The sequence below is a fragment of the Saccoglossus kowalevskii genome, chromosome 5 (genome assembly GCF_978046115.1).
Source record: "Saccoglossus kowalevskii chromosome 5, keSacKowa6.1, whole genome shotgun sequence".
Lineage (NCBI taxonomy): Eukaryota > Metazoa > Hemichordata > Enteropneusta > Harrimaniidae > Saccoglossus > Saccoglossus kowalevskii.
Genome location: NC_140645.1, coordinates 34812641 through 34827132, shown reverse-complemented (window position 1 = coordinate 34827132; position 14492 = coordinate 34812641). Strand labels below are relative to the sequence as shown.

The window sequence follows — 14492 nt, the reverse complement described above, 5'->3', positions numbered from 1 at the left end:
ACGGTAAGAGGAGCTGCAACAAGATGAAGAAACTGCCTACAGTTCCTGACAGGCAGATGACTGAGGAAGAGAAGGAGGAGGAGGAGAAGAAGAATAAAGTTGGTGGACCAATGCAGGATTCCCTATGGCTAGCCATGCGTAGGTGTATGTCTGTCCCTGTTACAATTGCTGGTTCTCGGGGACTCTTCTTGGTTGATACTGGGGCTACTGATTTTGCCATCTCTACCACTATGTAGAATGACATGGTGCCACACTTTAGTCCACCACTGAAGTCCATCCCATTTAGTTGTAGTGTCTGGGCGGCCAATTCTACTCTCATAAAAGTTAATGGGTCTGGCTACTTCTCTATTGAAGGTGTGATTGGCACGTCGCTGCTGTGTGAATTCAACTGCATAGTTGACTTCGGTGCCAATGTCTTGCGTATCAACAGGACTGTTGTGCGTGCAGAGGTTGGAGAGAAGGGTCAGCAGGCAACATCGTCACGTTGAATTTGGTCGGAGCAGTCTATTGGCATTGGAGCAGCATCTTTTAGATGTTTTTTTATACTCATATATATATATATATATATATCCCTCAATCATATGTTTCGTTAGTTTCGGGAGGACATGTGCCTCCGGCTCTGTGTTTCTTTCTGCCTTCGTGTGGAATGCCTTATACACGTCCTCTGGAAATAAACAAACTAGCGTTGTTGTAACTTCATGGTTTGTCTGTCAGTTTTTTCATTGCTCGCATACCCCTGGGTGTGTAGGCAGCTAGTATGGTGTGTGTCTGTCTATATGTGTATATGTGGGCTCTGAAGGACGATACCCAAAGTCTGAAGGACGATACCCGAAGTCTGAAGGACGATGCCCGAAGTCTGAAGGACGATACCCGAAGTCTGATGGTTGCAGCCCAAAGTTTGTTGGGCAATGTCTGCACTTTGTGTGAGTGGCTTACTCGGTCAGGGATGACCTGGGTTTGAAGAGGGAGGGTGTAACCCATGTTTACGCTGCATTTCGGCCCCTGGTTATGCCAGTTTGTATTCCCTTAGTCTTTGTGCACTGGTGCATACACGTAATTGGTTAGATCTGTATGGCGCCCTCACTGTTGGTGGTGTCAATTACTTTTGTTGGCTGTATACCGACCTCTTTCGCAGGAACCGTTGTTGTGGACGGCTAGACCAACCCGTGACCACACTTTTGTCAAAGCTGGTAGGTGAACTATTACTGTTCGGAAAGGGGCCCGAAGCAACTTTGATTGCAATCGAATGTTGAACAATTATCATGTGAACTTTTATCGCGTCAAAACTTTGTGATCTATATAATTGTAGATTTGTGTGGGTAGTGAGAGCACTTTTTCCCGTCTTATGTAGTTTTTATGTGATTTTATTTTTCCAGTGACAAGGTGCCACATGGTTGTATCCGGTGGCCTTAAGCATTACCTCCTCGGCGGCCGATCAACAGTCCCTATCCACTTAAATAAGGGAGAGAAAATGTGTTCGACTGTGCATCTTATGAGAGGGTCGGTTCCCTCTGGTATACGCGCATGGGTTGGTAAGAGGTGAGTCAAAACCCATGGCGGAGACCGGACACAAGGGTAAATTTGTTACAGTTGTACCATTTTTGCACGACGAACCCTGGCTGGCTGAAAGTAAGGAGGAGGTGCAACATGTGCCCTGACCCGAAAGCCCTGCCCCAAAATCGGGGGCTTGGCTGCCAGCATCCCCATTGGCATGCAGTGCCTGAGACCCCAGAGGAGACCAGGTGCAACTAGCCTGAGCCTAGGCCTCGCCCAAATTAGCGGCCGCGGCTGGGAACGGGGGCTTCCTCAGAAGAGCTCACCAGGGGGCTGTAGTGGAGACTGCTCGCTCCAACTGCATCTGATCTACCCGGCCTTCCAGGGACGCAATTGCCCTGACAGCCCTCAACTTGGCGGCAAACCCGGTGCCATGTGAGGAAGAGTCCACAAAGGGACCCATAACACAGAGGAAAGCCACCAGGGGCACAGCCTCGCTGTAGCCGGTAAAATCGGGTAAACCACCGCCTAAAAAAATCAGACTGTGAAGATGCCCTCCATTCAGTGGGGGGTGACCGAGAAAAAATATCGGTACCTCCACAATCGGGTCTCCTACTCGACATCTCGGTACACGAAGCACCGGTAGCTGAGCGTGAGGACTTTCCACTCATGCCAAACACGCAACTCACTTTAACTGTTTTTTTTTACTGGATGCGCGATATTGCTGTGAAAATACGAGTGAAGCGGTCAGTCTCAGTGATTTGATCTGAAAAAAAATCTTAGACCTGAGAACTCAAGTGAAAAACACACGCTTTCAAGGCAAAAAAACCCGAACCCCGAACACAGCAAAAGTATTTCTCGGATGCGGGTTCTATGCTGGTAAATTCTGAATATAACCACTGCACAGTTGACTCGGAAAACGAGGAGACCAAAAAAACGGTAGCGAACCCTGCTGCTGTGATTACCTCTATTCATTTCTAAATATACAAATCAAGCATAAACTGAAGACGACATGTGTGAGGGAAGCAAATTACAGTAGGAAAAAGGGACATATCGAAACCAACAAGTGATTAAGCCACAACGCCCGGGTTTTATTGAAAAAAAAGTTTACACACAAAGGGGAGAACGACACGAGAGTAAAAATCACAAGAAAAACTTATCCTACCCGCTACAATGTCGGATGCCAAGCAGTGGCCACAACCCAAACAGAAATTCAACAGGAAAAAAGCAGGCGATCCAGGCAGAGACGCTAGACTTGATCTACACTCGATGCAGAGTGAGTATCCAGCTCTAATGACGCCGCAATATGGGCTCGCTCACGTCGTTCGTGACATAAGGGAAAATAATTCTGTCTAAAAGATTGTATCTCTCAGTCATTGGCAGAATCGCTGATTAATGCCTACAGTTCAAAATAGTCTTTTTGACTGACCGAAGTCTATGATGGGTATTTGAACGTAGTGAATTATCTAGTCTACATACAGCAACACAGTCCTCTGTTGAACACTAAACTGAATGACCTGTCACTGTGGTAGTATACACAACAAGAATTGTACAATCGGTGATGCCCAGCAGTTCGGTATGTGTCCATACACCTACACTCAAAGTAGCACAGTTCACTGCAACGAAACTGTTGGCACCAAATGAAAATTTGGGCAAAGCTTCCCCTGTATTCTTTAGTTTCTCGCTTTTTGTTACAGTTAATACACAATACAGAAAGACGACTGCATATCCGTTCAACAAATCAGGTTCACCACAATAATTCAATGTCACAATCGGCACAGATGCAGCTACAATATTCGTACACGAATCGATGTGAGAAGAGTCGTCAGTTGACTCGGACACAAATAGTACTCACAGTTGATTCTGTCGTCGATCGGTGGTCTAAAGTTCAACATCCGCTTATGCCATGGGCGCCGCCAGCTTGTTTCACTGTCTATATCTCTTGATTCACGTGAGCGAGATCTGCATTTACATCAGTGTACGTGTTCATGTCCAACAGTTCCGATTTCAGAAATTGACTCCACAAATGGTAATTCTGGTCAGATTCACAAAAGACTAGCACGGACGGGGTCACTGACTTCTCTACTGTTGACAAACGTCACTCTCGCTGAGATTCAAACTATATTTACTCCCACTCACTTTCTCTTGAGTGTCCTGAACTGCATTCAAACCATGGGGGCTTGGATCCTCGGCTCTCTCTTCTTGGCTACCTAAGCTGGTGAAGGACTTTTCACACGACCACAAACTCTACCAAATTACATCAATGGCCCACAAGTTTAACTCGAATGGTCAACAACAATTAACAACACATGCAAAATAGAAAATAAATATTGCTATCCACAAATCAACAAAACTACAGCATCTCACTGTCAAACACAGCAGACCACCTAGCTTACTACATGGAAATTCTCCTTCCAAGACTCAACACATATATCAACAAGTAACCTGTAGAATGCTGTGTGGGTAATATTTTTATATTGATTTTTGTTGCATTTGCAGCAAATAGTTACCAAACAATGAGAAAACTATAGGATTGAATATGCCTCTCAGCTGGCTTCACATGTATAGTTCAAGACTGCCTAACCGGTGCTTACACCAGAATTTAGTTACAGCACCTATCACCTGGACAGTCTATGGTTACAGCTTCATGTTCCGAGTAATCGCAAGAAATTGACATACTGTAACAATAGAAAATAAAAGACTGGCACTCCCATGCAATTAGTAGCAAGTGGAATTCCTGGGAGTGATACATAGATTTTGATGTCACTGATGTAGGCATTGAATAACTTTAAGCTGGAGTTGGCATAAAGACGTTTATTTAATTAAGGAAGTATTCCACATTATTACATATATATGTACAGCAGTTTAATTTGATTCGTTCCAGAAATCAAAATCGGTATTTCCACACCCCATATGCAAATGAGGCATGAGAGCAAATAAAGTAGTCCGCTCAGGAGTAGGGTTTTTTCGAAATATAGCAGAAATAAACAATATTTAGAAGTACGATATTTTAACCTTGGGTACATGAATATACTTGCCGGGTGAAATGAAATGTGAACAACAGTAATGGTACTTCTAAGCAGTCACATATTTTGACTAAAACTAGTTTGCATATCACCCATGCAATGATGTTTTTGGTATTTTCACGGTTAATATGCAAATGAACATGGTATTGGCGATCCGCTCCACTAGGAATGCCCTTAAAATCACTTTATTTGTGTGTGTGTGTCTCTGTGTGTGTGATTTCTAGTGTTTTCACGTATTAATTCTTCTGTGATTTTTTTGGCTTGGTTGATTTCGCTCAAACCCAGCAGGTAGGTTACACATTCACCCTAGTTATTAACAAAATCGGAGGAAAATGTCCACCGTTACCATGGCAACAGCCAAAAACTGATTTTGGGACTACAAATTGTGGATACAACACCTCAGATCTAGCTCATTTTACTCAGCTTGAGTGTGGGCACAAAGTTACTACTAAGTATTTGTAAAATCTGAAAACAACTTCTGACCACCGTATCCATGGAAACAAATGCTGCCTCCAATATATGAAATACTATAGCAACACGTTGGAAATAATACATTTAACAGCAGAATATGTCCCAGCAATGAAATAAAATGACTTCTAACGACTGAATGTTTGTTTGCACGGTTTTAGTTATAAACTAACATTAGTTTCACTTTCATGTCCTACCATGGCAACAGCCGAAAACATATTGCTACCGGCTTGTTAATGGTTAAAGGGCCGGGCGAACTCTCGACCCCTATTGTATATTTCTTTTATTATCACAGAAACATACCGAGCGCCTGTGATTTCTGCTGGCTATGTTGCGATGTTACCCAGTTCCAAATACAGATTACTGACGCCAAATGAGCAACATTTTAACCAGTAATCAAGATTCATTCAATCCACAGTAAACAAGCAACATCACAAGCGAAATTGTAGCGTGCAGCTCAGTGACGACCGCTGACGACGTAAGTCATCCCATCAGTGGAGTACCGCGGTAGCACGGCATGATTACCTTCACAATTGAATTCAAACGAATCACGTGGTGTGCCGTTCTCCTTCAAACCCGGAATTCGATCAATAGGGGAGTTTCAGAAAAATAACGACATCGAAAATCATGCAAATTCAACATTTTCAAATCAGTATACTAAAACAGAAATGCTCAGCGATGCAAAAAAAGAATAGATATTACTTTTCAGTATACACATCTCTGTTGATACTATCCCTCACATATTCTACTTCAAATTATTCCTGTGTAAAATGGACGAGCCTCTTTTCTTGTTGGCATTCAGAGTAAAATCACGTGACAGGCTGTTAAAAATTGGCTGTTGCATACCCTTTCGCCGGTCTGGAAAATGTGATAAATTAGCTCTCATTCAAGCATCAATGCAGATTTCCCAGTGGGAGTGAAACTATTCGACTCTGCCATTAAAACATAGGGATGTTTCAGCAAAAAACGAATAACCCTGGAGTGCACACAACACACTGAATTTCGGAACAAATCTTGCATTATTTACAGCAGCAGAATACCACAGAAATATCAGACGAAACATGGAAACACTATATATTGTATTTCGGCCTGAACCCTCTAGTGCAACTCCAGGAATTCCCCCATATGTGCATCCATTTTCCACCTTGGTATCTCCCACCCCTGAAAACAACCCCTCTAAGAACAATTGCGAACACGTGATTTCAAAATTGCATCATACACAGGAGTCTAAGGTCATGACCCATTTGGGTCTGTTGTTTTGCAAATCTTTTACAGGGTGTTGGCGACTAGACGTATTTTCCTTTCAAGATCATCTGGAAGCACTGGTCAAGTATGTTATTTTAGTCCAGAGAGTGGTATTGTAGACGCCGTATTAAGGTATGATTATTCATTAACATACATACAGGTATTGTGAGGCACTCAATCCGTAATGTAGACAAATCCTTGACAAAATGAAACTGCTGGACTATATACTTACGTCACACACTCTCCGTAATTGCTCACTTAACAACACACGGGTCAGCATTTGCGTGTTTTGCGTGTTATTTACTTGGAATCTTAGTGGATTTTGCAGTGCATATTTCTTTGTGTATATACCCTTTTATTTGATTAGTCGTGAAATTTGGTTTATCTGATGCCTGTGTTAGTCCGTGTTTTATTACCATCTCCGTCCATTTGTCATAGAAATAAATATGAACGATTATCACATATTATTTTAGTGTATTGAAAAAAATAGTACACGAGACATATAATTTATTAATGATATCATTTGAGACATCAATTCACATATTTTAAATTGTACCCAGGAAATAACAAATATGTGACCAGTTCACGTAAGTACGTATAAACTGTCAGTACTCTCCAAATTACAAACTAAATAATTTCTTGGCCGCTTAATTGGCCAATAACTAATCTATCATTAACTTACAAATACCAAATGCAAGATATAGTGAAAGTATGAATACACCGGAAGAAAATATTGTGCCTGTTCACACTCCAACGGTCGCCTGGTAAATATGCAAATACATGTGATACGCATTTACGAACCAAGATAGTTACTGCCCAGCCAATTACGTTTTTTTTCACCAGACGCAATTTAACCAAGCATAAAAAAACAAATTGCGACAGCTTGGGTCTTTCATGCTGTATCTTAAGAAAAAGCGAGATGGGAGTAAAAATCCCGTAATTTTACTACAGAATTTACGAGTCCTGGTAATTCACCTCCGTTTGTGAGCTCTGCCAACAACAGTCAAAGGAATTATATAAAGAAGCATGCTACGACACAAAAGTCTTATAATATTAGCTACCTGTGAATATAATACTTGGACGTATTCACTGAGCGAGAAGACACCAAACAATGGTAATAATGCTGGCTCACAATGCCTCTATTTTGGGGCAGTATGTTAAATATCTAATCACTTCTTTATTTTAGCTCATTTAATTATCTTCGTTAATTTTCACTATAATGAGTCTACTTTAAAGAAAATAATGACGTTTTATTTCCCAGAACATGGCGGCTTTACGGAGAAGTTGGTCACGTGACCTTGAAATACTTGATTTCCTGTACATGTGCTGTCCTACGGTATTGTTGTCGGACTATGCAACCTAAAATGCAATGCTAATGCAATTAATAAAAAAACGTGTTTGGGTGAAATAAACGTATTCTACCATAGTAGTGTTCTGCATGTCGCAGCTACAATACAATGCTTGTTAGTTATCTGTATTCACGCACACACCTCTAATGATTCAGTTAGGAATGTAATGTCACCCGTTTGGGTCATTCGTTTTGCAATTATTTTACAGGGTGTTGGCGACGAGACATATATTTCCATTTTAAGGTTATTTGGAAGTACTGGACAAGTATATTATTTTAGTTGCGGAAGTATAACATGCACTGTTTAGTAATCCACTACTTAGACACACCGGTCAGCATTTGTGTGTTAGTTTATAGCACGTTTTTTACTTGGAATTTTAGTTGATTTCGCTGTGCATATTTTTGTTTTTATTTTTTTATTTAATTAGTCGAGAAATTTGTTTATTCCAGATGCCTGTGTTAGTTTGTGTCTTAGTAACACCTCCGCCCATTTTTCATAGAAGTAAATATAAACGACAATCATATTATTTTGGTGAAAACAATTGTACACTTGACATGACATGACCTATGCGACTGTGCGTGATCAAGTGAGAATACTGGTCTAGACTATTCAGATCTTGTTAAACTATTCTATTGTTGTACTTAGTTCAAAAGTTGAGTCTTATATTAATTACCATTGTTCAGAACTGTAAAGTATGACACACTAAGGACTAGTTTGGTCAACACAAGTCAATACATAAGTTGTACTATGCTGGTTGTAGCCACAATCTGATTAGAATCTGATGTAGTGTACGGGCTTTAATTATTTTGGCTATAAACTTAATTTTATTTTTTTATTACTTTTGTTATTAATGCCTTTTTATTTTATTATTTTATTTTGATTTTCATTTTGTGATTTTTTTTAATTCCGCCCTACATACATCTGATCCGATGCCTATGTAAGTCCCGTTCAAATCTCGCGTAAGTAACAGCCAATCGCAGCCCCTCTTTATACAAGTTGTCGGTTGATTACTTTTCAGTGTAGTGATACTCTACGGGCAATCTTTCTGTACATTATATTTTGCCCACTTGAATAAACCATTAATAGAAAATTGCTAGTATATTTTTATTTACAAAAGAAATTCCACAGCATTTTACAATTTTTGTCATTACATTGAATATTTTTTTCACTTGTGTACACTTCCTGATACATTTTCGCAAGCCGAGATTCGTTTATTCAGTCATTGCTTCAATTTTACATCAAACACTGTGCATAATTATCTAGAATGGAAGCAAAAACACAAGTAAATCGTAATGATTAGAACACTGCAAACAGCTATAGTAAACAATGCAAACTGATTTTAAATTGTACAACTTTCACCGGCCCACGGCATCGACGCAGAAAATTGGAGCAAAAAAATATTTCTTGATCAATTGCGATGTGTTCCAAATGAAAAATGTTTTATTCCAGTCCAAATCAGCTCAATTACTTTAATAAAGAGTTATTGTATAATGTACAAAATGTTGATACATTATGATGAGTATTTACAGCTACGGCTTCAATACCGTAGACGATTTTTTCCCGGTCTTCAGCAAAACATCACCCGTCTCCAAGGCAAGCGACTGAAAAAAGTCACCGGTGTTCGGTCGAACCGGTGGAAACAAAATCGTCACTCCCAGAATAACTATGCATAATAACGATCTAAACTCGAACCATTTGATCCACAATATAAACATAAAGAACAACTTTCGTTGCATTTGACAATGATAAACTTACCGAAAAGCCGTGTTTTTGTCCGTCGCTAACGTCGGTATAATCCGCCATTTTATTTGAGTGTGTTTGCCACCTGACTCTTCCCAGATCTCTACTTTCCAGATTACAGCCTACATTATCATTTCCCGGCCGCATTAATAGCCGATAATAATAAATCCTTACCTTACAAAAACACAAATGCGAGTTAAAATTAAAGTACACATGAACGCAATACAATTAACACAACGCCGGACTGAAAATGTTCTTGCTTCCACACAATCACGACTAGTCCGATGTAAACAGTTGCCCCGCTTTCAAGGTACTTGTTTTGACTTTCTAATATCCATTTTAGATGTCAGCTTTTTGTGTACGCTCATTCGCTGTAAAGTGGTCGAAGACTCAAGTGTAAGCTTCAATTAGAAACTTAACTTTTACAGCGTGTTCTATTAATTCTTGCAAAAAAATGCAGCAAAATACTGCCTCAACTTTATACGTAAAACTAGCTTTGAACCCAGCACAATAATACTTTTTGTAATGTGACTGTATAGATTTATTTGGCTAATGGTAAATACATCGATGTGAACATCTTCTTTTAAAAGCTACAGCATTGTTTAAGTTGTGACATGTTAGGGAGTCTGAGCATGGTTTGGGTTATATATATGTGCCTCTAAATTATTTATGTTGAGAGCCAGTATTTACGTTGCTGAGCGAGGAAGCACCAAACAACGATAATTTTCTGTGTGGCGCGGATCGCGTGGACGGGTTTCACGTTCTCTGCACGTAATAAGCTCGGTTATTAAGCATCCTTTTTTGGGGATGCCCGGTGGCCGAGGGGAAGACGTGTAGTGGCGTGAAGCTAGGCGGTTAGGTGCCGTACGCGAGCGCCGGTTCGAGTCACGCACGCAGTACATGTTTACTATAATTAAACATAGTCTTTACCTTGCCGTTTATTCGGTGTTATTTGCTTACTTTACTTCCTATGTCCACAGCAACTATGAGTTTAGGATAATCCTCGAGGGCGGTGCAACGTCACAAGACTTTCCACGTTGCTAAGACGCGTAAAACTGTACCACGCATTTATAAGGGCTCTGCGTGCGCTGCTCTCGGACGCAGAACACCGAGCAAAGGGCCGGTGAAAATTCGAGAAAACAACAAGAACTCAACTTTGAAGTAATCCTGAACAATCAAATTTATATGTGTTACACAAACAAGAGTAATCTTGTTAAACTGTTCAGGGGAGTCTCAACAACCATCCCAAAGTACCGTTTTTTGTCGAGTTTTTGGCCTTTGTTTTCACCTCGAGGGTTGCCAGGTGGTAAAAATACCCGGATGTCCGTCCCCATGGATAATGCTGGCTCACAATGAATCTATATTGGTGGCAGTATGTTAAATATCTTGTTTATTTTGGTTCATTCAATTACCTTCATTAATTCTCACTGTAATGAGACCAATTTCAAGGAAATAGTGACGTTTTTATTCCCAGAATTAAGCCGCTTTACAGAGAAGATGGTCACGTGACCCTTGAAATATCGTATTTCCTGTACAAGTGCTGTCCTACGGTACTATTGTCAGACTATGCAAATTAAAATGCATTGTTGATGCAATTACTAAAATACGTATTTGGGTAAAATGAGCATATTCTACCATAGCAGTAAGTTACATGTCGCAGCTACAATACAATGCCTGTTAGCTACCTGTATTCAGACACGCACCTTCAATAATTTAGTTAGGAATGTAAGGTCATGACCCCTTTGGGTCAGTCGTTTTGCAATATTTTATAGGATGTTGGCAACGAGACATACATTTCCCTTTTAAGATTATTTGGAAGTACTGGACAAGTATGTTATTTTAGTTGAAAAAGTATAATTGTACACGATGTATTAAGGTTCGATTATTCATTAGCATGCAGTGTTTAGTAATCCATAACTTAGACTCGAGCGTTCTGTAATGAGTTGAGTACTTTCTGAATACAGACCCTTAAAACATGAAACTGCTAGAGCGTATACTTGTTTCACACTCTGTGTTATTGCTCGCTTAACAACATGCGGGTCCCTCAGCGTTTGTGTGTTGGTTTATTGCACGTTATTTACTTGGAATTGTAGTTGGTTTCGCAGTTCATATTTCTGTTTTTATTTACTTTTATTTGATTAGTTGTGAAATATGTTTATTCGAGATGCATGTGTTAGTTTGTGTATTATTAACACTTCCGCCCATTTTTCATAGAAGTAAATGTAAACGACAATCATTTTATTTTAGTGAAAAAAATAGTACACTAGACACATTATTGCTGGGAAATGATTGACCAGCTTTGTTATTAGTCCAAGAAAATTGATCAGCTTACAATGTGTCGGAATCCTTCATTAGTATGCAAGAATGTAGGAATGTACCAAGAAAATAATTTTTTGGAGTAAATTGTAGTGTATTTTACTTTTGAAAGGTCAAAATGTGCATGGAGATTTTATGAAAATGTGTAGATGTTAACAGAATGATGTCGTATGGTCACAGTTGCGCAATAAATGATGGACTATTTTGGGCGTAGCTATAAAATGTGTCCCCGAAGTACTCACATGTGTGCATGATTCCAATAGTTTGTGCTGTGAAGAAACTCCACTAGAAAATAAGTATTGTGTAATTTGTAGAGAGAATGTATTCAAATAGATTAATGTTTATGAATCTTGTTTCTTTTCAAAGAGTATATATATATCTGTTCTATTTTTATAGAAGAACTTTCCCAAATAAAAAAAAATTCTAAAATTTAAAAATATAAGAGGGAGTCACTAAACCATGTACTTTCACACTCAAGCAAGAGAATGGACATGTTGGTGAACTAGCTTTGCACTGTGAGTGTTTTATTGTTTACACTCCAGTTTTTTTCACAAATAAAAAAAATTAAAAAAAGAACTGCAGACCACACTTCTTTATATTTTTTAGTGGGCAAGCCATGTTTCCACATACAAAAGTACACATAATATTTCTATTTAATTTATTTTATTTAAAAAAAAATATTTTAGAAGCATAACAATACAACGACTAGATTTGGTGTCACAGTTTGCTCCCAATTCATACTGGAATATTGCCAGCAATAATTAATAAAGCTTGTTCAGAAAACCATTTATTCCCGACATCATATTCAATGGCTAGTTCTCAGGATCTACAACAGTAAATAAATAAACAGAAATCATTTTGATGCGTGGTTTTTAGATGACACTGCCATATCGCACAGATATTCAACACTACCATATCGAATTTGGATTTGGACCATACCATTTCAAGCTGCAGGGTGTCTAAACAATGACTCAACAAACAATAAACACATCTTCCACCCACAACACAAATTTTAGCCACAATTGAACAACCAAGAAAGCAACAAATATCAGGCTGCATCTTGAAAACAACGAGATACCGCATTACAACCAGTCATTACAAACATGAAATCCTCCACCCCTCCCAGTACACCCTACAGCATTAATGGTTCCTATACTCATTTGCATCTATGTACAACAAGCTTAGCCAATAGATGCACCTGACTCATCAAACTTTTGACCAACCACTCATTCTAAATATTGTGGAGTGAGGGCGCTATTTACTAATGAGAGGAATCTTTTAAACGAATTAAACAGATCTAATATTACAAGCAGTGAGTATCTAGTTATGCTATAATTAGAGAAGGTAGACAATTCTCTCACCTGTAAACATACTATGGCATGACTTATAACTTGTTCCTATAGATTTGGTAGCCGAGGCGCAGTGAATACATCTACGATATACATCTCAGATATTGAATTTGCTTTAGTTCCGAAATTAAAATAAAATATTAAAATTAATTCATTACAATATTACAAGCAGTGAGTATCTAGTTATGTTATAATTAGAGAAGGCATACAATTCACTCACCTGTAAACATACTATGGCATGACTTATAACTTGTTCCTATAGATTTGGTAGCCGAGGCGCTATGAATACATCTACAATATACGTCTCAGATATTGAATTTGCTTTAGTTCTGAAATTAAAATAAAATATTAAAATTAATTCATTACAATATTACAAGCAGTGAGTATCTAGTTATGCTATAATTAGAGAAGGTATACACTTCAGTCACCTATAAACATACTATGGCATGACTTATAACTTGTTCCTATAGATTTGGTAGCCGAGGCGCAGTGAATACATCTACGATATACGTATCAGATATTGAATTTGCTTTAGTTCTGAAATTAAAATAAAATATTAAAAATAATTTATTACAATATTACAAGCAATGTGTATCTAGTCATGTTATAATTAGAGAAGGTATACAATTCACTCACATGTAAACATACTATGGCATGACTTATAACTTGTTCCTATAGATTTGGTAGCCGAGGCGCAGTGAATACATCTACGATATACATCTCAGATATTGAATTTGCTTTAGTTCCGAAATTAAAATAAAATATTAAAATTAATTCATTACAATTCTAATATTACAAGCAGTGAGTATCTAGTTATGCTATAATTAAAGAAGGTATACAATTCACTCACCTGTAAACATACTATGGCATGACTTATAACTTGTTCCTATAGATTTGGTAGTTGAGGCGCAGTGAATACATCTACAATATACGTCTCAGATATTGAATTTGCTTTAGTTCTGAAATTAAAATAAAATATTAAAATTAATTCATTACAATATTACAAGCAGTGAGTATCTACCGGGGGTAGTTATGTTATAATTAGAGAAGGTATACACTTCACTCACCTATAAACATACTATGGCATGACTTATAACTTGTTCCTATAGATTTGGTAGCTGAGGCGCTATGAATACATCTACGATATACATCTCAGATATTGAATTTGCTTTAGTTCTGAAATTAAAATAAAATATTAAAAATAATTTATTACAATATTACAAGCAGTGAGTATCTAGTTATGCTATAATTAGAGAAGGTATACAATTCACTCACCTGTAAACATATTATGGCATGACTTATAACTTGTTCCTATAGATTTGGTAGCCGAGGCACAGTGAATACATCTACAATATACATCTCAGATATTGAATTTGCTTTAGTTCTGAAATTAAAATAAAATATTAAAATTAATTCATTACATCTGTTCTATTTTTATCGAAGAACCTTCCCAAATAAAAAAAAATTCTAAAATTTAAAAATATAAGAGGTAGTCACTAAACCAT

The 14492-nt window shown here is 38.2% G+C and overlaps 1 protein-coding gene and 1 long non-coding RNA gene across 2 annotated transcripts in view; one reads left to right on the top strand and one right to left on the bottom strand.

Moving 5' to 3' along the window:
* Positions 1–6216: 6216 nt before the first annotated feature.
* Positions 6217–14492, top strand: part of LOC100367095 (E3 ubiquitin-protein ligase rnf213-alpha-like) — a 196441-nt gene continuing 188165 nt past the window's right edge. The window contains exon 1 of the mRNA XM_085498959.1: positions 6217–6365. The gene's annotated coding sequence lies outside the window, so the exon portion shown is untranslated. The remainder of the gene's footprint in view (positions 6366–14492) is intronic.
* LOC144343772 (uncharacterized) lies at positions 8675–9464 on the bottom strand. Its single transcript, XR_013419049.2, has 2 exons — positions 9338–9464; positions 8675–8841 (listed from the first exon to the last, which is right to left on the bottom strand). It is a non-coding gene; the product is annotated as an uncharacterized LOC144343772 (long non-coding RNA).